A 23,727-nucleotide genomic window follows, 5' to 3' on the forward strand; every position below is an offset into this window, starting at 1 on the left:
AGTCCAGCTCTGGAATCTGTGCTGTTGAGTACTATGATCACTATGTAAAGTGCTCAAACGTAAAGGATGCCAGGATAGGTATGCAGTCAAATGGAAGTCCTAAGGAGGCACTCTGTACCATCTGGCCCAGCCCTCTGCCCTCCTGTCAAACAACCCCAGCGCCCGAGCCTGGGTCAACCTATCCAAGCTAAGGGGTTGCCTCCTTTCTGAATGGTACCATCCTCTTGCCATGAAACCAAACTGCCCTTGCTATCTGGGAAGTGCGTCTTCTGGTCTCAAGTAGTACAGAAAACAGTTGTGAGACCTGTTGTCAGGGATCCTGCCCACCGGGACTTAGAAAGAAGCCTGGGCTGTTCCCAGACCCTATCTCCCCCCTGGGTCGCACCCTGCCCCCTGGAGCAGGAGGAGGAGGGGGCCGGACCCATTACCGCTGACGCACGACAGGTGCACCGCTGCTGTGACCCCATTAATCCCATGCGCTCCGTTCAGCCACACGCAGGAACTACAGACCCCCAAGTCCTCACATCTTCGCATAAAGCTCTAATGGCCTGCTTCTGTTGTCATGACAACTCCAACAGCTCCTCAGAGTCCTCTAAGTACCTGAGGTGAAAGCAAAGGGGGCATGTTTGCCTCGGTGGGGCCACTGTGCCGTTGCCCCTGTGGCCTTGTTGTGACGTCTCCACCAGGCAAGGAGCTCCAGAAAGGGAGGAGCCTCTGAACCAGCCCCCACCGAGGCTGGCACCGGCCCCCCCTCCCTCCTGCTACGAAACCCCCAGACCAGCCTCACATCTCTCCTGGGGCTGCAGCCTGCCCTTAGGAATTGCCTCTGGGTAAATGGAAGGCCAGTGAGGGGTGAAGTTGGAGGCCACTATCCATTTACTGGATGTGTGACCTCGGGGGAAGCCCTTTGGCTCCTGTAGCTTGGAGACTAGGAGTAGCTCAGAATGCATCATGTTTCAGGGCATTCAGGTTTCATCTCCTCTGCCAAGGCTTCCCGTGCTGGGTGTCGGCCCACCTGCAGCTTACAGTTCCTTAGAACGTTCTAGAAAATGCGAAGATTTAAGGGTCTTGAGATTTGTCACAGAGTGACAAAGTGATTCACATGCCACCAAGTGTTTGGTTGCCTGGATTAATGGGTCTTAGTCAGAACTTGGCTGTTTTGAGCATCTTCCCTTAGGGTGAATATACATGCACAACGTTTTAGTAAAATCTCTGGACTAATGTCCTATGGGACCCATATTCTGTCCTTGCATGACAGGCTTAGAAACTAAATGCAGAGTCCCTACCTAAAAAAAAAAATGTATCTGTATTTATGTTGGCCTGTAGTTTTAGACTCTCACAGTCTTTTAAAACTTCAGTTCTAACATCCCGATGCCCTGTTTCATATCTGCCTACCATCTATATGGTATCTGTACGTTTAATAGGGGGCATCTGTATGTTTAATAGGCACATATTCTATGCTCATGCCCAAGGCCTTGAAGGCATAAAAAGCATGCTGATTAAAAACCATAACTGGATTTCATTAACATGAATTCATGCAGTGCTTAATATCGCCTTTATTTGTGTCCCATGAAAAATAGCAACATTAATTCCAGTGAGTTGATTTGTTTTTATTTTTTCAATGATGTAACTAATGAAGTGATCTTGACCAAGTCACGTAACCTTGTCTGGCTTTTAGTTTTGACGAATGTGTGGTAAATAATAGTTTAATTGAACTGAGGTAAGGAATTGAGCTAAATGAGGTCTACAGTGAAATCACGGGTAAGAAGACACCTTGCATTTGCATGGTGTTACTTCCTGAGAGATGTTCATACATTTGGCCTCTGGAAACTATTACTTTTGTTCCTAACTACACGTCTCGTCCACCCAAAGCACGGATGTTGTAAACAGCTTTCTATACACTGTGCCCTTGTGTGATCTGTAAGAATTATTAGATGATGATAAACATGAGGTCCAGAAGAGATGACCAAAGATTATGTTTTCTTGAGAACCCCTTGAAAAGTTGGATGTAAAGACCGTAGCCAGCTCAACGGTCTGCTCAATTTTTTCCGACTCTTCCATCTATTCTCTAGGGAAGACAGAATAGAAATGAGAATCCTGAGCCTTGAGTAGTAATGTTACTACAGAAGTCAGTAGTTCCCATTTATTAAAATTCATCATCTTCCCCATGCTCCCCTCCCCTCCTCCACTGCCATTTACTTTCCTTTGGGGTCAGGCCAGTTGCTCTGGAGGCCAGTGTATCTGAGCTAATTTACATGATTGGTCCAGTTAATTACCCCTTTCCCCATAAATACACTCCCAATACACCCCTCAGCAAGATTTTTACCTCGGTATCTCAATCTGCCCCCACCGAAAACACCACCAGGTATAGATACCCACTGCCACATTTGAAAATGAGCTCCAGTGTCTCAAAAGGAAAGAAAGCCTCTGAAAATTCAGCCCTTGGGTATAATTGAAACGTTAGCACGGCCAAGTGCAGCTGGATGTCTTGGGACTGAAGTGGCATTCACGCATTCAGTGATATTCACTGAATGCCTCCTCTGTCCGCAGTGCCCCCAGACAGCTTCCAGATGGGAGGACCCAGACATGGTTTCCCTTTGCATGAGCCTCTGGGAGGCCTGCAAGGACACGTGGGAGAACGAAGTCACTGCTGACATCCCCTAGGAAACACTGTTCTTCACATGAAGCTCCATCCAGCATTCTGTAGACCAGAGCTCCATTTCCAGCCTGGTGGGGACCTGGCCTGGGATTATGGGCAGCTCGTCTCATCCCTGCCCCGCCCAAGGGAACCTTGTACCTCAGGGATAATCTCTCTGGTCATTACCTGCCTCACAGGGAGGTTGAGAGGATTTAATGAGATAATGTTTGTAAAGCTTTTTGAGTCCCTCAGAAGAATGAATGGAGCAATGCAAATGCAAAGCATCGTTATTATAGTGATTACAGAAGCGCACTAGTCACAGGCAAGGGGGAGAAACCCTGATTCCATTATAATCTCCTATTTCTGAGAGCTGATAACATTCTGAAATGTGCTTCCCTTTTCCAGCTGAAATTCTCCACCTTTATAATCCGCTCAGAGGCAAAATGTTTGGGGAAAATTTTAGAAATTTCTCTTTAGTCTCCTTTGAGAAGGAAGAACATTAAATAAGCACACTTTGCCTGCTTACAAAGGAGCTGTTTTGACCAAAATCATTCAAAAAGCCTCAGCTTTATGACTTCAAATTTAGCTGGTCTTTAGTCCCCACTGAGATAAATGGAGCAGTGTTAAATTTGAAAGGGGAAAATTGGTTTGGCAAGGTTCTAATGTTTGATGCTGCCATTCAAGGGTTGCTGAACAGAGGCCGCTTTTTCCATATAACGAAATTGTTTCTTTCTAGAGAAATTATTCCAACAGGTTTTCCCACACTGGAAAATGAGGTTTGTTATTTTGGCAATAATTCATCCTTCTAATTTAGAAAGATCATTTATTTTCAGAAGACTTTTAGGGTCCTTTTTCTTATGAAGAATCAGTCCCTGAGTAGCAGAAAAGACACTATAGAACTCACTGTAGGTACACACTGTAGGTATCTCAAACTGAAGTGATTCTGGGGGCCTGGCGGGCAATATGATGGAGGGAAGTAGGTCAGGCATCATGACAACCAAGTGTGCCTTTTAAGGGAGGACAATCTTCTTCCTTGTACTCTTTTATGTTCTTGAATGGGGCCCTGCAACCTAAGCTGACACAAGACAGATTACAAGGGAAAAACTAACAAAAGTTTATTTTTATTTATTTATTTTTTATTTATTTATTTATTTATTATTTATTTATTTATTTATTTATTTATTTTAAAAGTAGGCTCCACGCCCAATATGGGGCTTGAACTCATGACCCTGAGATTGTCTACCGACTGAGACAGCTAGGCACCCCTACAAAAGTTTATTAGCACACGCATGGCACATGCACATAGAAGGAGTAGGTGATGAATAACTCACAGGGGTAGTTGGAAGTTGGGGCTTCTAGAGCATCTTAAAGAAGAATGATAATTTTGTAAAGAAGTGATAAGACCAAAGAAAAGGGACTTAGGCTTTTGGCGGTTGCACACTGTGGAGAGGTAAATATGTGGGGGAAGCTAATGGAAGATAAGGATTAGTCAAGTGAGTTTGTATAAACTCTTTCCTGGTGCTGGCTAGTCTTTGCTAGAAAGGCTGTTTTGCCTTTGCTGCTGTGGGAAATGTGCAGGGGGCCACCTTCACCTTCAGGGAATTTATGCTCCCTTTCAGGCAGGGAGGGGGGCAGCAGAGAGCTCAGCCCATGTTTGCTTTCTCTTAGCTGCATTCAATTTAAAATAATCCTCGTGTCAGAGTGGGCATATTTCAACGTGGCATATTCTGAATCTCTTCAGCTCCATGTTGGGGAGAGGTAGCACATAGAGGGCATTATGGGGGACTGGGGAAACTGTCTGAAGGACCCGCCATTCTTCAGCTCCAGCTACCTCTTGCAGCACAGAAACACAGTTTTCCACCAGTTTTACAAGAGAAACCAAAAATCAACAATTCCATAAACCATCTACCAATTTTAAATGTTATTCACAAATTTTTTTTCTTTTTAACACTGTGTAGCCAAAGCAAACATCTGGCTCATGGGGAATTGTTTTCAACCTTCGATTTAAACTCATGTGGATTTTCCAACCACAGTGGTGGGAAAAAATGGGTTTTTCTGTATGAGACCCATAGATTCTTATGATAACAGAAGAATCGTAGAATCCTGACAATTTCCCCATCTCCGTCTTGGTATTTCCTTTCCTTTTCCATGGGTTGCTTAATTTCTCTCTCTGTACCTCAGTCTCCTCATTTACAAAATCAGTAATAAGAGCACCTGCCTCATGGGAAGTTGTGAGTAATAAGTGAGAAAATATATAGAAAAAGCTAAGACCCTGCCATATCAGGAGCACTCAGTAAACCCTATGTTTTATTATTGCTTCTTATATATGTATGTATGTATGTATTTTTGGGAGAGAGAAAGAGCACAAGTGGGGGAGGGGTTGAGAGAGAGAGAGGTAGACATAGAATCTTAAGCAGGCTCCAGGCTCTGAGCCATCAGTACAGACCCCCATGCAGGGCTTGAATCTACAAACCATGAGATCATGACCTGAGCCAAAGTCAGATGCTTAACCGACTGAGCTACCCAGGCACCCCTATTGTTTCATTTTTAACCAGTGGGACCAGGGCCTGAGAATCAAGTTCACTGTCTCTCTTGGCTGTAACAACACTGTCTCCACTGCTTAATTCACTTCAGTCCAATCCAACCTAATAATTTTGTGGGTTCATTACAAACTTAAGACCAAGAGGATGGAACAGACTTTTGAGGGCCAGCACTCCTGGCCACTGGAAGAGGGGATGCAGGTGCAAAGTCAGCTGAGTCAGGTGCAGTCAGCTGATGCAGGTGCAAAGTCAGCTGAGTCAGGTGTAGTCAAAGCCAACCGGAAAACATCTATTTTCCAACATGTAATCTTTGATGCTAAACTCTTGCTGTGGGGGAAGCATGGGGTAGGGGAGAGATCTCCAAGAGGGGGCTTCATCTAGGTTCCAGTTTAGACACATTCTTGGGCTCCTTTGCTGTTAGCTTTTGAGGCTCATTTATAAAGTGAAAGGACTGGTCTGGACAACTTCTAAGCCTCATTCAGCCTTCATGTGTTTTAAGCAGTGAACAAAACAAAATCCCTGCCCTCATGTAGCTGACAGTTTTGCTTTAATTTTCTGAGTCTGGCTTCTCTTTGCATCTTCTTCCATGGGACACACTTCCTACCAGGGCAGAGGCAATTCAAATACCTATTGTCGATAATAATTTTGATCCTCAAAGAGTTTGTATCTTACTTGAAAGAATACTGTTATATACCTGAAACACATAGCATTACAAGAACAGGAGTTTACAAAGAAATGCTTTAGGAGGTAGAAAAAGGAAGCATAACGTAGAGCAATGGTAGTAGGGGAAAGGTTGAATAATGGGTAGATTCTGAAGGTCCGGACAAATGAGAGGTGGAGAGGGCATTCAGGGGGATGAGAGCAAGAGCAAAAACCAGGAGGTGGGAGAGCGTATTAAATGTCTTGGAGGACTCTGGTTTTTCTCTATACTGACTGATCTATAAATAGAAAGGAGTGAGGGGAAATAAAGGTCAAAGAGACATAATTTCTATAGGGCCCCAGGTTAACGTTTCCAATCCCCCCACCAGGAAAACTGGAAAATTACATGATACAATTTGCACACTCAGCATTTCCCTGTTCCTTTAGAAAGTGTGCAGGGGGGCTCAAAGAACTTGGGGAAGATAAAAAAAAATTTTTTATGTCAAGAAACAAGAATCTGCCTGGGAGCCTGGTTGGCTCAGTTGGAAGAGCATGCAATGCTTGATTGTGGGGTTGTGAGTTTGGGCTCCACGTTGGGTGTAGAGATTACTTAAAAATAAAATCTTAAAAAAAAAAGAGAAAGAAAAACAGGAATCTCCTACGAGATGCTATAGCAACAGGGAGGCATAAGAGAAAACAGAAGCCCTCTTCTGTTGGGTGCTCCCGAGATCATCACGTAGCTTTAGGGGTGAACAGTTGCCACGGAAATTAAGTCTAATCAAAGAAATTCAGCACCACTGCCAGTCCCAAGTTCTGGAGTCATGAAAGTGAAATATTTTGCCTGCACTTCATCTGTTTGGGAGGGCACTCGGTGCTGCAGAGGGGAACTCAGGGAACATTTCTCTATCACAGAGAAAACAGATGATCCTGGGCCATACTTGCCATGCAGAAGACGCCCACACATCTCCTCTGCACAGACAAAGGAACAGAGGACAAAGGCCAATGGGGACACCAGGCTTGCCATGGACAAGATCTGTGAGAGACAGTCTCCTTTAAAATGCAATTTTATATTGGGGCACCTGGGTGGTTCAGCCAGTTAAGGGTCCAATTTTGGCCCAGGTCATGATCTCATGGCTCGTGGGTTTGAGCCCTGCCTCGGGCTCTGTGCAGACAGCTCAGAGCCAGGAGCCTGCTTCTCGGATTCTGCGTCTCCCTCTCTCTCTGCCCCTCCCCTGCTCACACCGTGTCTCTCAAAAATAAATAAGTTAAAAAAAAAAAAAAGGTTTTTAAATGCAATTTTATTGATTTCTGTTCAGCCAGTAAAGGGAGCTCATTGATAAGGGGATTGACAGCCAATCAAGCTATGCCAGTGTAACTCCTAAAACTTGGGCTGATGGAGGTGCTGAGTTTCCCGCATTAGACTCTATTTTTGCAGGAGCTATTTGCCCATAACACCACTTGGTAGACGTCAGGAGGGCCTGACACAGAGGGGTCTCTATCTTTCCGCTGCACTTCAAGGGTCAAACTGTTGGCATGGGTTGGGTTATGTTTGTGTGTCTGCACACTCTGTGACTTGTCTATGTCTCCATTTACTGCCTCAGTATGGGGCTTGGTTTACAAGGATAGCGTGAACAGTGTGAAGGGCTAGTTGGAGGGTGGGGAGCTGACTTGAGCTCGGCCATGACTGCCAGCAGCATCCTCCACCCACTGTCACAAGTATAGACATTAAGTAACAGCAAAATGCTTTCTCTGCCAATACTTTAAGCTGTGAGATGTCCCCACACCTGCTGCTTTGCAATCACATTGCTACCTTTAATTCCTTCCATAGAGAAATCCTGCCCCTCTCTATACCCTTTAGAAGAGATTCAACAGGTAGTGTCAAGGGAGAAGCCCAGTCAGAAAGATACAGTGAATAGGTGCTTCCTTTCTGTTGTGACCAAGGACAGCATGGAACTGTCTTCCTGCACCTACGTGAGTAGATACCCCCTAAACATCAGCCAGAAGCTACCAGAAGAGTAAATACTCCCCCTGAAGAACTGGTTGTTTGGCCATCTCAAGGAACAGGCAGGAGGGGAGGAAAAGATGGGGCTTTAAAAATCACACCCTGCCTGAAACTAATAACTTCTCCTTCCCCAATCTGGAACACTAAGCCCAAGAAAAAAGGTGGCTGGGCCCTTGTCAGGCTCCAGCCCTGAGCTGGGACCTTGAAGGAGTCACTTAACCTTGGTGAACTTCAGTCGCCTCATCTCTAATACCCGTGAGGCTCTACACTGAATGATGGTTAATAGCAAAAGGAAACAGTGATGTAAAGGGCAACAGGGATCGACCCTCAGGAAAGTGCTGCCCAAATGAGTGATGGGGAGAGAGTGAGCACAAAGACCCCCTCGTGCGGCCCCAGCTGGGAAAGTGAGAGAGCCACCAGGTCCTCCAGCCAGGGGCCCCTCAGGTTCCCACTGGGATGCAGTTACCTACAAGGAGTGTCATCCAATGGGTGCCATTAATAATCAGGCCAACAACATACACACATGCACTGGCCCAGACAGCCCAAGGTATGGGAACTCCTAGCTATCTGTCATTACAAACTGGGGAAGGAAGATACTGGCTGCCTTGAGTCAAGGAGGTGCGCTCAGCCCTGGAGGACAGTCCCACTGTAGCAGGTATTTGGAACACTGGTGGGTGGAAAGCATCTCTGCAGAATGAGGCCACATCTGGGGTGTATGGATGCCCCAACCACTTCCCGAGCAAGGCACCTTCAAAGGGACCAGAGACTCCACCTTGCTCCAGCCTGGTTCCGGAGCTCATCATCCCCACAGAAGCTAGGAAAACCCCCAGGCAGGCACACTCTCTTTCACTTTCTTGCTCATCTTCTCTTTCTCAGGAGACATAGGCTGTGTGCTTCTGAGGACTTTTCTCTTCCAACCAAATCTCAGGAATCATGATGGACAATGTCCCAGGCACACAGGGGGAAGTATTAATACAAAGTCTGCCTTTACCTTGCAGACAACTGGGGCCAGGAATGGGGAGACTGGAGCCCAGGGATTTGTGGCAGAAAGACTAGGGAATGTGAGATCACTGTATACAGTATTATCACACACTGTACCCGCAATACATGCTCAGGGGCCATCATACAGGCTTCAGAGGAGGGAGGTCTTTATGAGCACGGAGGGAGCAGTTGGTATGTTCCCAGACACTTCCTCATGCCTTGCCCACGGTGGGACCTGGGGTGCTGGAGAAGGCAGGCAGGGAGGGCAGCCCAGGCAGAGTGAAGGCCAGGAGGCCGGCCCCAGCTCCAGGGGCTTGCATAGTCCATGGGAACAAAAGGAAGGTGCACTGTCCTCTTCCTCTACTCAGTATATTCCTTATTTACTCAAACACATTTCCCTTTTGTATACTTTAGTGAGTTGAGAAAAATAGAATTAACAAAAGTATTTCTCTGCATAGTTCCCTTTTTGCCATACTACCTTATTTTCTGTTTCTGTTTTATGTTAAAAAAAAAAAGAAAAGAAAGACTTCTCATGTAGTCTTAGAAGATGGCATTTACTATTGGCCTTGGAGAACATGAAGAGATTTTATGCCCTTGAGCATGGCAGAAGGTGGGGTAGAATGCGTGTTCCCCTGGTCTTTCCTGGGCTGGGCCAATTTGGGGGTCAGGATCCTGGTTACACATTCCACTTTGCTTCTAAGGGGTTTATGTGGTTCCGGACTTCAGTTTTCAATTCTGAAAAAGAGAAGGGTTTAGATTAGATGAGCTTCAATGTTATTCCCAGCATTAAGGTCAATGACTCCATTGTATCATTCATTCATTCATTCATTCATTCATTCATGCATTCAATCATCATTCGATAAATGTCTTCTGAGTATTTACTGCCTGCCAAGCCTTGGAAGTGCAAATATGAGCAAGTCACCCTCTGGCAAAGTTAGCAGATCACAGACACAGCTACAGCTGCCGAAAGAAAAGCTACTCTGGGAAGCAAAGCAAAGAAGCAGCAGCCACGGTCGGTCAAGGGATCAGCAGCCAGGGGTCAGTGCACAGCCCTAGAATGACCAGAGCATGACAGTGAGGACTCTATGGGTGTGAGGCCTGAACCAGGATGTCAGGCCAGAAGGCAGCATGGCCCCAGCAGGTTTCAAGGACAGGGTCCCAGCTGCACGTATGGGACAGCTAGCTGTGAACATAAACCACTAAGAAGGTAGCCACGGCAGCCTCAGACATGAGCGTCCAGTTACCATTTCTGAGGCAGAGCATGGGGGAGGCACAGGGCTTCAGGCAGTTGGAAGAAGCCCAGTGATTGAAGCTGATGCACAGAATGACAGTTCTGTAGGGAGGGACAGCTAGGTACCACCAGAGACTATTGAATTAAAACAGCTTCCAAACCTACTTCAGATGGACCTGGTCTCAGCACCTGAGAGCAGGGCTCAGTCTACACGGAGGATAGATGCTTCCACCTGGGATAGAGAAGAGCTGCAGAAACTAGGACCAGGTAGAGCCTAAGAAAAGAAGTATGATAGTGAAGGTGATAATAATATGGCAATAATAATAACCAGCACCTGAGCTAACAATGATTAAGTACTTAGAATGGGCTGAGTACTTGCTAATGATTTTATCCTAATTATTTCTTAGAGATTTCACAATAACTCTATAGGAAAGATATGATGACCACCACTTTGCAAGTGAGGAAACAGAGCCTTCCACAAGTGCAACAACTTAACTTGCCTTGAACTAGTCAGGATCACCTATGTAATGCCGCATAACAAAAATGTCCCAAACTGCAGTAGCTTAACAAAACAGAAGTTCATTTCTCATTCATGTTGAAGAGAGGTCAGCAGGAGTCTCTGCTTACCCTTGTCACTTAGACTCCCAGGCTAAATTAAAATTGACACATGTGTCCTCAATTGCTATGGTTGGGGAGCGAGGGAAGAGAGTGTGGTAATTTTCCACTAGCTTTTACACCCCCTCTTCTACATCACTTCCCCTCATACCCATGGCCAAAGCACCATGGTCACACCTGGCTCCAAAGGGGCTGAGAAGTCCAGTTCTACTGTGTGCCCAGTTAAAGAACGGAGGTATTTATCAACAGCCCTATTACTGTGCATACACTAGATGGGGAAACCAAGTTTAAACCCATGTTGGCTGACTCCAAAGCCCGCATTCTATCCCCCCACTATTCTAGAGGAGAAAGTCTGCTGACCCCTTCATGTCCTACCCCTCACTGTCCTTACCAAGCCTCTTCCCCTCCCTTCCCAGGCCTCAGGCAAGGAGACAGGCACGGGGTGATTGATGGCTCCCAGCAATAGTCTGGAGAGATTATCTAACAGCATGTGCTAAAGGAGCCATGGCTGGGAGGCTGCTCATAATAGCAATTGAAGCACTAGTTTCTGCAGGGCTTGGAGTGCCAGGGTCTCCAGGGCTTGTTAATCCCATAGCAGTCTTGGGAGGGGTTCATTGCTGCTGTTATTTATACCTTTTGCTGTGCTCATCCAGCAAAGACAGTCAGCTGGGATTATGTTCCAGGGAAACAGAGCCTTGGCTCCGTTCCAAGTGAGGGCTGCAGAGGGCTCTTCCTTCTAGGTCAGCTTGTAGACTGCATTCACAAAGAAGAGTGAATGGAAGCTCTTACATCATAGAGATGCAGACATGCACATCCCATCAGAGAGGAGGATATGAAGTCTTGGGATTTTGTGAACTCCTTTAGCACTAAAATTAAGGGCTACCTCCTCTTGATGTCCCCTCACAGTCCACAGGGACTGAGTGTGCCTTCCTTGAAACCACTGTCCTCTTGATGTCTGTCCCTGCACCCTTTGTTAGTTACCTGGTTTTATTTTCTTTTTCCCTATGACATGCCCTGTCTGCTGCAATTAAAGTGAGTTTTTCTCAGCGCAGATTATGACTCATGCTTTGTGAAGACACACAGAGCACTGAGCACATGCAAGGTATTCAGTCCGTGTTTGCAGCCCTGTCTTCTGCTCGCCTCTTGGAGCCTACCTTCGGCCATTCTCCCTGTGCTTTCACATCGCACTCCTGCCAGCTGTAAGGAAGGGCTCATCTTGCCTTTACATCCGTCCTTCTGTGAGCACACGTTTCCTTCAGCCTGGAGTGCCCTTCTCCTCCCCGTTGCCAACTCCCCACCCCAGCAAAGTGGATCCGTCCTTCCTTAGGCCAACGCTGTCCCTTGTACATAGTTCCATTACAGAAATTTTTATGTTTCAATTAGCTGTTTACCTGTCTTTCCCAACTAGCCTGAGAACTACTTGAAAATAGGCACATATCTTCTTTATATTTTGTGCCCTCGTGCTCTTACCAATGTCTGGATGGGACTAGTGGGAGGTGAGTGAGGTGCTTGCCTAGGGAGCAGAACTTAAGGGTGGGTGGTGCCAAAACTCTTAGTAATGAAAATAGATAATATTTAATGCAATGTGTTTAAAAATCAAAATTAATGCAAAAGAATCTGAGATGAACAAAACATTTACATTTTAATCTTTTTTTAATGTTTATTTTGAGGGAGAGACAGAGTACGCGCAGGGGAGGGGCAGAGAACGATGGAGACACAGAGTCCAAAGCAGACTCCAGGCTCTGAGCTGTTAGCACAGAGCCCAGTGCAGGGCTTGAACTCACAAGCCGTGAGATTATGGCCTGAGCCAAAGTCGATACTTAACTGACTGAGCCACTGAGGTGCCCCACAAAACATCTACATTTTAAATAAAGATGGGATCAATAAGAGTATTGTGCTGAATCATACTGGAGCCTGAGGCAAAAGGAAAATTTGAAAATACTGATTTGTCTTTATTTGGGTGAATAAGCAAGTGAATAGTTGAAAAAACTTTGCAGATTGAACTGCCAGTTACCCAAAGTTTTAGTATTTATGGTGAGAATTACCCTTGTGTGCTTTCCAGATCCTTTTTCATTCTATTTTCTGCCTGTGGTGCAATCAGAACCCTTTCCCAAGTTGAGAGAAGAGGAAGACACGCAAAACAATGGCCCAACTCCAGTCAGCTGCATGTATCTTGCTCAGTTAGTCCAAGCACCTTGCTGTGGGTCAAAGACTTGAGACCCATCCATGGTTTGGGTGTAAAGACAAAGAGCTACCTCCATCCCCACCCCCAGATGGTCACTTTGCAAACAGAAGGCTTTGATCACTGGGGACAGACACTGAGTAAGAAACTGGATGTTAGAGTAAATCCACATCCACCACCAGCAACACAGAATGTGCACCCCTGGGGGGAAAGTTGACGTTTTGGGTTGAAATTAGTTTTTTGGGGTCTTTTACATATCATTGTTGTCATAGATAAATGCCCAAGAACTGACCCTACAGCCAGGTCTGAAGCCACTCTTGTCCTTAGTTGAAGGCGTTCGTGTGGGATATTTGGAAAGGCACCGGGCCCAGGATGAAGAGCTTCGTTTGGGCCCAGTTCTGCTCTCACTAGCTGTGTGACCCTGACCATGCTATTTAGCCATTCTGAGCTTCAGATTATTCGTGTGTAAAAAGAAGGGGTTAATCTGCAAGATTATGGTTTTTAAACCCTGTACTATGAGACCTTAGGGCTATAAGAAGCTCTCTTAGGGGTCACAGATAGAATTGTGAAGCTCCCCTGTTTTATCCAGAGCATCCTGATTTCCATCACTTATTAGATTCCCATGCAGGATTTGTTTTTAAAAACAGGGAGAGTTCCCACTGCTTATAAAAAAAAATGACGTAAAACACTGGTCTAGATGATTTAATAATCCTACCAGCCATACTATGTGATACGATCTGTTAGCTGCAACCTTCAAGAGTGACACATGTGCTCTAGCTGTGTCCAAAGGATATGTCCCCAAAGCCTGTGGACTAGGAGGGCCCAAGGTAGAGACACACAGAGAATGATGACTTGAATTTCTTCATCCTTCTGTGGTATAAGTGTCTTTGTCAAGAACTCACTCAAAATTAATCACACTGCTATTGCCACAAGTTTTGAGAGAGGTTACTAAGACTAGTCCAATGACTTATTCAATGCTTGAATCCCTTCCTTCCCATCCCCATCAAGTGGTCGTGCAATGTCTTCTTGAATTCCTCCAGTGACTGTGAACTCACTGCCTTTGGTCATAGATGATTTGAACCCCTGATTCATAGTGATTGACATTTTTAGATCATGGAGGACAAGCCTAATCTGTCTTTATAGAATAACCCTTCAAATATTTGAAGAGAGTGGCCACTGGCTCCTCCTCATCTTCAATTGGTTGAGCTAATCAACCTGGCCCTTGAGCTCTTGTCATTCTAGTGTGTGTTTCACTGTGCAGGTGGCCCTCCCTATTTCCTCTTTTACTGGACATGCACCAGAATGGAATGCCACATCCTGCACAGCAGCAGACCAGAATAGAGCAGAACAGTTTCATTTTTCTAGTTCAGTGCTTTTCAACCCTGCTGCACACTATAATCACCTGCGCAGCTTTTGAAAAAATATTGTTTTCAAGACTCCATCTTTTGACCCAGGGTACAGAAGTTTGCTCGATTCTTGCTCTGATTGGCCAATAATCTATTGGCGTGTACGACGCGGCTTGGTTGATCGACGAATTTGAAGGAAGAAGGGAAGAGTACCATTGTTTGTGTATCTTTCATTCATAATTCTGAGCTAGACACTTGGGTACATTATTCCATTTACTCTTCATCTATGAGCCAGGTGGTTTTGCCCCAGTTTTACAAAGGAGAAATCTGAGGCTAAATGAAATTCAGCCATTCACTCAAGTTCACTCAACTAGACCAGTGGAGAATTGGGATTCCAACCCAAGTCCATTTGAGCCCAGAGCTCACTTTCTTGTTATCATGCTTCTCTCTCTCTTTTTAAAATTTTAATGTTTATTATTTACTTTTGAGAGATAGAGATGAAGCACGAGTGGAGGAGGGGCAGAGAGAGAGGGAGACACAGAATCTGAAGCAGGCTCCAGGCTCCGAGCTGTCAGCACAGAGCCCGACACAGGGCTCAACCACGAACCGTGAGATCATGACCTGAGCCAAAGTCGGACGCTCAACCAACTGAGGCGCCCCATTATCATGCTTTTCTTAATTCAATTAAGTTAGCAGTTCTTCATTAAGAATCAGTACCTACCAAATGCTAGACATGTTCTAGGCCAGCAACTTTTGTGAGCTGGAGTTTTTGTGGCAATCTGCCAAGCGGTGCCAGGACACAGAGCATTTCCTTTTTTCATTCAATGATTTGTTTATGGGTACGTTTTCTTGAAGGAAAAATCATGTCGGTGTAATGCAGGCTTTGTAGAGAAATAAGTCTTTGGTATTTGGTTGTAAAATAAATGTCAGAATAAAATGTTTGAGAAAATAAAGAGCTGTATATGAAATCACTTCCCACGGAGCTGTAGAATACTGATGGACTGTTGCTGGTGTTTCATTATTTAAGGCAAATTTGGTACATGAGGAAGGAACTGCTGTACCCTGGTGGTTATTGATCCCCAGAGCTCTCGTCTCATTGCCAACAATGATTTCAGAGTGGCTTCTCCGTGCCACGAGGTTTAAAGACCATTCTAATCACAGAGCGACATGACCATCAACCAGTGGCTTTGTGACTCTTCACACCAAAGCCTCTGCAACGTACTCTAATAAAGATGTTGACCACTGTTTCCATCTTAGATTGACTAAGCAGGGCCATTTGTGGGGGCTATTTATAGGCTGAAAATACCAGCCAGGGAAGAATAACAAGGTAAGAATAAGGAAAGCATTCCAGATCAGAGAAGGAGATAGAAAAAACAAAAGTGAGATAATACAAGGTGTGTATGGAGCACCAATACTCTAAATGGGATTCCTCTAGCCGTACATGTCCTCCTACCCAGCAGCCATCTCTTTCCCAGGCTTAAATCAACCCCTCCTACAGATGATAGCCTAGGATGCCCCTCTTCCTTAAGGGCTTCCTTGATGACCTAAGATTGGCTCAGTATCCCTCCCGTGATCTCCCAGTCCCTTATTGTCATTGTAGGACACACAATACTGTATTAACATTCACCCATCATTTAGGGGGTTTCCTCTCCCAGACCAAAGCTTCTTAACTATGGCCTCCAGGTGAGTTACAGGTGTGCCCCAGGTTTTGCACACCTCAGCACTTGGGACATCCCCACTGCTGGAGCTGAATAGCTTAGACTGTCTGGCCGTATGTGGCAAAACTATTTCTTGTATGCCATGATACAGAAAATGTTAGGAAACACTGTTCTAGACTACTCATGAATGACAGGGAGGGAGGGAGTTTGAGAGGGAGGGAAGGAAGAAAGGAGGGAAGGAGGAAGAGAGAAATAGCCTGTCCAGGTGGGAATAGATTGTTTTAGCAACTGGAGATACTTGAGGACTACCGTTTACCAGATTTTTCTGCAGGCACTTTTTGTCTGGGTAGGTAAGAGGTTATAATACATGACATTGACAGTCTCCCCTGTCTTTTGAGCCAGGCTGACTGGGTGAGAAGGGCATGGTCTTTGGATTCACCAAACTTAAGTCTAAATCCCAGCTCTAAGATAGGATCTGTAGGACCTCACCTAAGTTATTTCACTTCTCTCTGCCTCAGCTTTCTCATCCATAAAATGAGAATAATGGTAGTTTTGTTTTTAGGCTACTATGAGAATTAACAAAATGATGTTGTGCAATATTCTTGGCACATGGTGACATACGGTCACTCAACATTTTCCCTCACATTTTAAATTTTGTTTCAGAGCCATTTCAGAAGCCACTTTTGCAATAAATGACAGTAACATGGTTTAGTGCTTTGGTTTGAGGAGCTGAAATCCAGTCCTGGTTCTATATTTATTAGTTGTTTGAGCTCAGGCAAATTACTTAACCTTCCCCAGCTCCTGTGCATCTCTCTTTCTCAATCTGTAAAATGTGAATAACTGCTCCTGCTTTGCCATTTTTGTTCAGAGGATGAAATGGGTTGACGTGGGTAAAGTCCTCGGAACATGCCTGCACATCGTTAACACTCATGTTTATGTTTGCTTTTGTCCACACGATCCAGGGGGAGGCAGCTGAAGGTAGCCAGCAAGCTGAGGACACGCACAGGCACACTGCCATCCGGCTTTCTGCTTTGTGGTTGTGGAGATTTCAAAGCATCTGTAACTGGGGTCCTGTGCTGACGGCTGGGTGGGAGAGGCAGGAAAGTTCATTTGCAGCTAATATATATTCAGCTGTACTAATTAGCCCAAGCCCCAAAGCCTAGAACAAATTAAGCCAGTCTTAAAAAAAAAAAAAAAAAATGAGGCCATAGGCTAGAAAGTATGTTGAGAACTTCTTTTTGTTATTATTGTTCTAATTGTTGTAGGAGTGAAAATGTTCTTACGAACCACGGTTGTCTGTGAACCAGAAGATCCTGGGCCCCTGTGTCCAGGGTCATAAAGGGATCTGAGCATAAAATAGCAAGTATTTATTATTGTAACTTTCAGGTTTTCAGAGTCGGCTATGGCCACACATTCCACATATCGTGCACTCAAACTTTGCAACCCGCCTGTAATAGCTTCCTAGAGCTGTCGTAAAAAGTACCAAAAACTGGATGGCTTGCAACTACACAAACTACTGTCTCAAGTTCTGGAAGCCAGAAGTTCAAAATCAGGGTGTCATCAGGCCCGGGCTCTGACATCTCTGGCAGAGAATCCTTCTTAAAAGATTTTTTTTAATGTTTATTATTTTGAGAGAGAAAGTGCACGTGCACAAGTGGAAGAGGGGCACAGAGAGAGGGAGAGAGAGAATCCCAAGCGGGCTCCGCACTGTCAGCATAGAGCGCGATGCTGGGCTCGGACTCACAAACTGTGAGATCGTGACCTGAGCTGAAATCAAGAGTCGGATGCTTAACTGACTGAGCCACCCAGGCACTCCTGGTGGAGAATCCTTTGCCTCTTTTAGCTTCTGGTATTGGTCAGCATTCCCTGGCAGCCCTTGGCTTGTGGGTGCAGCACCCCAGGAACCCGGCTGCCTTCTCCCTGTGTCCTCCCATTGTCTTCCCTCTATCCATGCTTGCCTTATGTACACATTTTCCCTTTTCATAAGGACACCAGTCATACTGGATTAGGATCCACCCTGAGGACTTTATTTTAGTTTGACTGTCTCTGCAAGGGTCTTATTTCTAAATAGAGCCACATGCTCATGTGCTTGGGTTAGACTTCAACATACCTTTTCGGGGGACATGATTTAACCCTTTACCATCACCCTTTAAGATTTGTATTTTATCATCTTGTTTTACAGATGAGGTCGTTGAGCCTCAGGAGGACAAGAAATGTGTTCAGGTCACACAGCTGGCATTTAGAGATAGCCCATGTCTTGCAGACTCAGGCGGGATCCCCCCACACTCCTCCTGGCTTCTTTGTTGTGTCATGGTGTTGTAGGTTGACCTAGAACTTCTTATGACACTGGTTGATCCCACACCTCACTTGTACACATATGCGTCTGAGTCTGATTAATCAGTTCTGTGATCTTTGCGTGAACTCTCAGCTGGAGATGTCCCTTTCCTGTTTTGGACCTGAACAGTGGCTGATCCTCACTGTGGTGAGGCCAGCGAGCACTCCAGAGAGCTGGAGTGAGTGACCAGGTAGATGAGGACAGGGGTACTTTGTTTCTACCAAGGCAACAAGCCGGTTCTTCCTGACCATCGAGAATCAGCTCAAGTCTCTGATGCCCCGTCTTCGTTGACCCCTGGCCTGCCATGGTCTCCACTGACCAGTTTACACACTGTCCTCCCTGTGTGCTGACCCACGTGGCTCCTCGGATCCACCTCTCAGGGGGTGCTCTGGGCTCCCTGGTGTGGGCAGGAGTGAGCACTGTGTATGCTGTTAGCATCAGGAGGGGATCTCTTGTCCACGTGGCATCATGTCACTCTTGTGACAGGTTTGTTATTGCTCTGGGCCAGCTCAGCAGGCTCGCACAGCTCCCTCCACCTCTCACAGACAATGTGACTTTCTGAGGCTCCCCTGCCAGCTCAGCCCCCTGCCTGGGTTTTCCTGCTCCTGGCTGCTCTGGCAGAACTTCCTGACTCTCTGGTCCTTCTATGTTCTACTCAGGCACAGACGACCTGCTGGCCCTTTGGGAGCCAGCCAAGCCCCGGGGGGGGAGGGGGGGGGCGGGGGGGCGTGGGAGGGGCCATTTCCTCAGAACCTCTCACTGCCCACATATATCCTGCCACCCTTTCATGTGAACAACGCACCCCCACGGTGGCATGGGGCTCTGTGCCCAGTGGGTCAGGCAAGAAGCATGGATAAGGCTTCTCTGCCCACTCTGTGGGGTTCCCAGAGTCTCAGCCTCAAGGTGGAGCCCCGAGTGCAGTCGACACTCACACAGAAACCTTTGCACTCCCCTTCACTTCTTCAGCACCACCTTCCAAAGCTCAGAACATTCTTATCTCCTCCCTGTATGAGGGGGAAACTGCCTCTTACTGCCTCAGGCATCCACCCCCCCCACCCCCACCCCCCCACCCCCCCGCTTCTCTGGACTGAGGTATGAATTCCTTGCTTGAGTCCTCCAGCCCTTGCACTCGATAGTCAAACCTCCACTGTTGGTATTAAAACAATAATGCAATGGGGCGCCTCGGTGGCGCAGTCGGTTAAGTGTCCAACTTCAGCCAGGTCACGATCTCGCGGTCCGTGAGTTCGAGCCCCGCGTCGGGCTCTGGGCTGATGGCTCGGAGCCTGGAGCCTGTTTCCGATGCTGTGTCTCCCTCTCTCTCTGCCCCTCCCCCGTTCATGCTCTGTCTCTCTGTCCCAAAAAAATAAATAAACGTTAAAAAAAATTTAAAAAAAAAACAAAAAACAATAATGCAACAATAGCTCTGGTGCCATTGTTTGCAATAGCAAGCCCTGGCTTTCGGGAACTCAAGGTCAAAAATCCAAGTCCTGGTTCTCCAGAGGTTCTTTGGTGACCTGGGGCCATTAGTTGTAGCCTGCTAGTCTAGTTTTAAAGGGGAGAGACTTGTAGGGTCGAAAGGAAAATTCACGAGGTAATATTTTAGAATACTGCTCTAATTTTATTTCGCTTTGAGATTTTGCTGCCAAGAAGAGGAACATTTCTGGGCACCACCCAGAATTTATAAGCCGATTTGGTGGAAGTCATTTTCATGAGTTCTAGGCTCTGACCTGTAGGAGCTGATTGGTTTTGCTCTCGTCCAGGGCCAGAGACAAGATCTCTAATTCTGGCTCCTCGCATTTGAAACATGTGCTGTCAGTCCCCAGAATGTGAATATAGATAGATTAGCCCAAGATGGTCTGCAGCTAGAACATGATGGAATTATAGTGAGTTGTCCCTGAGCTTCATTTTTCTTTATTAGCAGAAAACATGTCACTTTACTCCTGCCACCAACACTATTACCTGATCACCTTGTCCAATCTCTGTCATTTTACAAATGCAGAAACGGAACCCTAGGAAGGTAAGAAAAATTGCCCCAAAGACTCCAACACTTCATTGCCGTGAAGCCAAGGCAAGGAGCCCCGAGTGGAGATGAGCACTCCTACCTTTTCTCTCTACCACCCCACGTTGCCACGAGGTTTCCTTACTCTTCCCAAACTACATGTTGTTTTTCAACTATAAATATTCAGTTTGGAGCGCAAAGCCTTGACCCCAAGAAGCCCCAATCCATCTGCTCGTAGCTGCCGAAGACAGAATTTCTGATGAGCTGGAACTCAGTTTCTTTGCCAAGAGCCTTCAGCCCGCTTGCCAAGGGAAGATCGGTTCTCCGCTCAGATGAACCCCCATCTGGGGGCGTGCGGATTAGAGTGGAGGCTGCTTCTTGATGTGTCCACGGCACACCATCACAAGGCCCTTGGTCGGCAGGAGGAGGCCCCGCACAGCCACAGCCAGATGGTGAGGATGAGGGGCCCCATCTCCAGTTCCAGGTAACACAACCACAGCGGCAGCAAGCTCGGCAAAGCCTGGGTCAGCCCCAACACCATGCAGACATTTCTGTGAATTTTTAAAAAGCAGTTGTCAGCTCACACTTGCTCCACTGAGCTTTCCGTCCTGATGGCTAGACTGGCAGGATTCCCACTTGGAAACCTGGGAAGAAAACTTACTTACCGTCAATCACAACTGTGCACCTCTCAGCTCTGTGTTTGTTTTCAAAGCAGAGACCTCCTGAAGACTTGAAACACACCGTTCTTTCTGTTAGAATACACGGAAGCTCCACACCTTGCCTTCGAAAGACAGTAGTGAGAATTCAAAAAGCTGTTGGGGCAAATAGAGACACATGGCACACTGTGGTGGTGGGGGGGGGGGGTGGAACCACGCAAGCTCTCCTTGTATGGACCCCAAACACACAGGCACATAGTCACTCATGCATCTCCCCTCCTCCCTTTATGAAAATCCAATCTGGTGAAAATAAACACCATAGACCATATTGAAGGTCAAAAGAAAATCAGTGACAAAAGGACTTCTTTGAAAGAGGGTAAAAAGAGTCCCACTAGCTTTCCTTTGCTGCAAGTTGTTGAAGAAGGGAAGGCTTATTCCGTGTGCGCGGGGTTATTATAATGTAATAAGACGGCTAGTCTTGTGTGGCTCGTTAGCTAGTCCTGAAGATAATTCTAAGAGAAGTTCAAAGGATATTTTGAGCGGTGGGAGAATCAGCAAAGGCATTACTTTGAATGACAGTCCTCCCTTGGATCTCTGTAAAAAGTTAATCACGTTTCATATGCAGATAGGTACCCCCCAGGTATAAGTGTTGGGCTTCGTTCATTTATTCAAATGGTATTTCTGCGCTCTCACCCGCTGCGCGTCACCGTGGCAGGTGTGGAGAGGCAGACAGAGAAGGTAGCCTGGTTCTCCTACCCCTGCTCTGTTTGGGGTGAAGTTAGGTTGTGCAGAACAAAACATTTAACTGACATGGCAAGACAGAATTGTCAAAATAATTGGCCACGCCTCGCGTGAAAGCATGAAGTTGTCTCGCGTCAGCTGCTGGAGCCACCTCCCTGAGTCTCCCCCAGAAGTTGTGTCCCTGAATCAATGTGTAGATGTCAGATGGTGGGGTTCTTGGGGTCATCTCGGCAGGTGATGGTCTTCATGGTGGGGTTCTCATCTTAGTTTTTCCTTTGCTTAGACTGTTGTGACCTCAGCATCTTTTTTTTTTTTTTTTAAGAGAGAGGGAGACAGAGCGCGAGCAGGGGAGGGGCAGAGAGACAGAGGGAGACACAGAATCTAAAGAAGGCTCCAGGCTTTGAGCTATCAGCACAGAGCCCCTGACACAAGGCTCAAACTCACAAACCACGAGATTATGACCTGAACCCAAGTTGGTGCTTAACCGACTGAGCTACCCAGGCGTCTCGTGACCTCAGCATCTTTTAAGGGATCTCTGATGTGTTTGAGTTGCTGTGAGGGCCAATATACTCCTTAAAAACTGAAGCTGCCCTATGGAGGGGGAAAGGAGGGGGTGGGAAAGGAGTGGAAGAATAAAAGGCAGGGCTTGCAGGGGACAAGGATACAAGTTGGGCATCCCAAGGAGAAAGAAGTGTTGGAAAGACGAGGGCTCAGAGGTGCTGATGGCGAGAAGGAAGCATGGGCAGTGTTGCCCCTGATGGTGGCTCTCTATTTCCAGGTGGACCCCTGAAGCGGCCTCCCTGTCTCCATCCCCTGTGTCCTCCCCATCATTTTACCCATCGTCGCCCCAACTCTGACTTTGTTTCTACCCCCTCAGAACCCTCAATGTGTTATCACTGATGCTGGTAAAGTTCACATTCCTGACCCTGACACCTCACTGAGCCAAACCACTCTCTACCACTCTCCTCCCTGAATCCTTTCCTCCTGCCACACGGTCTATTTGGAGTTGCCCAAACACACTGTGTGTTTCCTGGCTCAGGCCTTCACCTCCACCTGGAATGCCTTGCACCCCATCCCCTTACTGAACCGGCCCATCCCTCAAGCCCCCTCAAAGCCCACCCTGCTTGCCTTTGAATTCCCGTCATCCCTACAGCCTGGAACCCTCCCGTAGCCCTAATATAATGCCTCGTGTTACAGAATAATGGCTATGTGCTTCATAAATCTTAAATGCAGGCAGGCAGGCAGGCAGACAGGAAGGAAGGACTAGATGGAGGGAGGGAGGAAAGATTCCCTTCATCCTTTACTCTGAATAAACAGGACTTATGCTAGGAAATGATGAAGGGCTCTGAGTCAGTTATTTTGCTTAGCTGAGAGAGTGTTATATCGATAAAGCTCAGAAAAACTTCTTGACACTTGGTGGTACCACCATGGTAAAGGCAAAGAGCATCTGACTTTGGGGTGAGCTGAGCCAGGGCGTCAGATGACAGCAGGGGTCCCTGGTGGGAGAGGAAGGGGCTTCTGCCCAGAGACAGCCCAACTCTCTTGGGGTGGGCACAGCCCTGCCACCTGGCCTGGCATCAGAGTCCTCTCAGCCACAGGATGACACAGTAATTGCCAGGCTGGCTCTCTTTTAAATTCCTCTCAATGGCAAGTGCAGTAAAGGTGAGAAAATCCCGGCAGGATTTCCATTTGTTTCAATTCTAGTTCAGCTCCAGGGATCTCCTCATTAAGCCACATCACCGGGGCCGTTAGGGGCCAAAGCACAGGGCTGGAGGCAGCAAGGCGAGGTCTGGAGGTGGCCAGGGTCCCCCCTCCGCAGCCCCACCAGCTCCTGCCTGGATGCCTTCTCCCTCTCCTCATTCATCGCTTTTCTCCCAAAGTGATGCTTCCCGCCTACCTGCCTGTGTCATTTTCATATTCTATTCATCGGGCTACTTACACTGTTGATATTTTCTGTCTATTCTATTTTATGACCACTTTCCATCCACAGGTCTAGCTTGTTGATATTCTGGTCTATTTATATCCCCTGCCCTGCCCAGCCCCTACCCCCCTAATCTGTTTTTATCAATCTTTGTTTACTTTCTTCAGTGCGATTCTTCTTCTTATTAGCTGGTCATCTATCTAGTTAAATGGCCTTGCCCTTCCCTCTCTGTCTCCCACTTTC

General features: G+C 46.6%; 1 protein-coding gene and 1 long non-coding RNA gene across 2 annotated transcripts in view; one reads left to right on the top strand and one right to left on the bottom strand.

Moving 5' to 3' along the window:
- The window catches only part of TNR (tenascin R), a 410,417-nt gene that overhangs the window by 140,068 nt on the left and 246,622 nt on the right, over window positions 1–23,727 (top strand). The window lies entirely within an intron of this gene.
- LOC121011913 (uncharacterized) lies at window positions 9,336–10,306 on the bottom strand. Its single transcript, XR_005781855.1, has 2 exons — window positions 10,197–10,306; window positions 9,336–9,535 (listed from the first exon to the last, which is right to left on the bottom strand). It is a non-coding gene; the product is annotated as an uncharacterized LOC121011913 (long non-coding RNA).

This window comes from Herpailurus yagouaroundi, unplaced genomic scaffold (assembly GCF_014898765.1).
Source record: "Herpailurus yagouaroundi ecotype Mexico unplaced genomic scaffold, PumYag 195, whole genome shotgun sequence".
Lineage (NCBI taxonomy): Eukaryota > Metazoa > Chordata > Mammalia > Carnivora > Felidae > Herpailurus > Herpailurus yagouaroundi.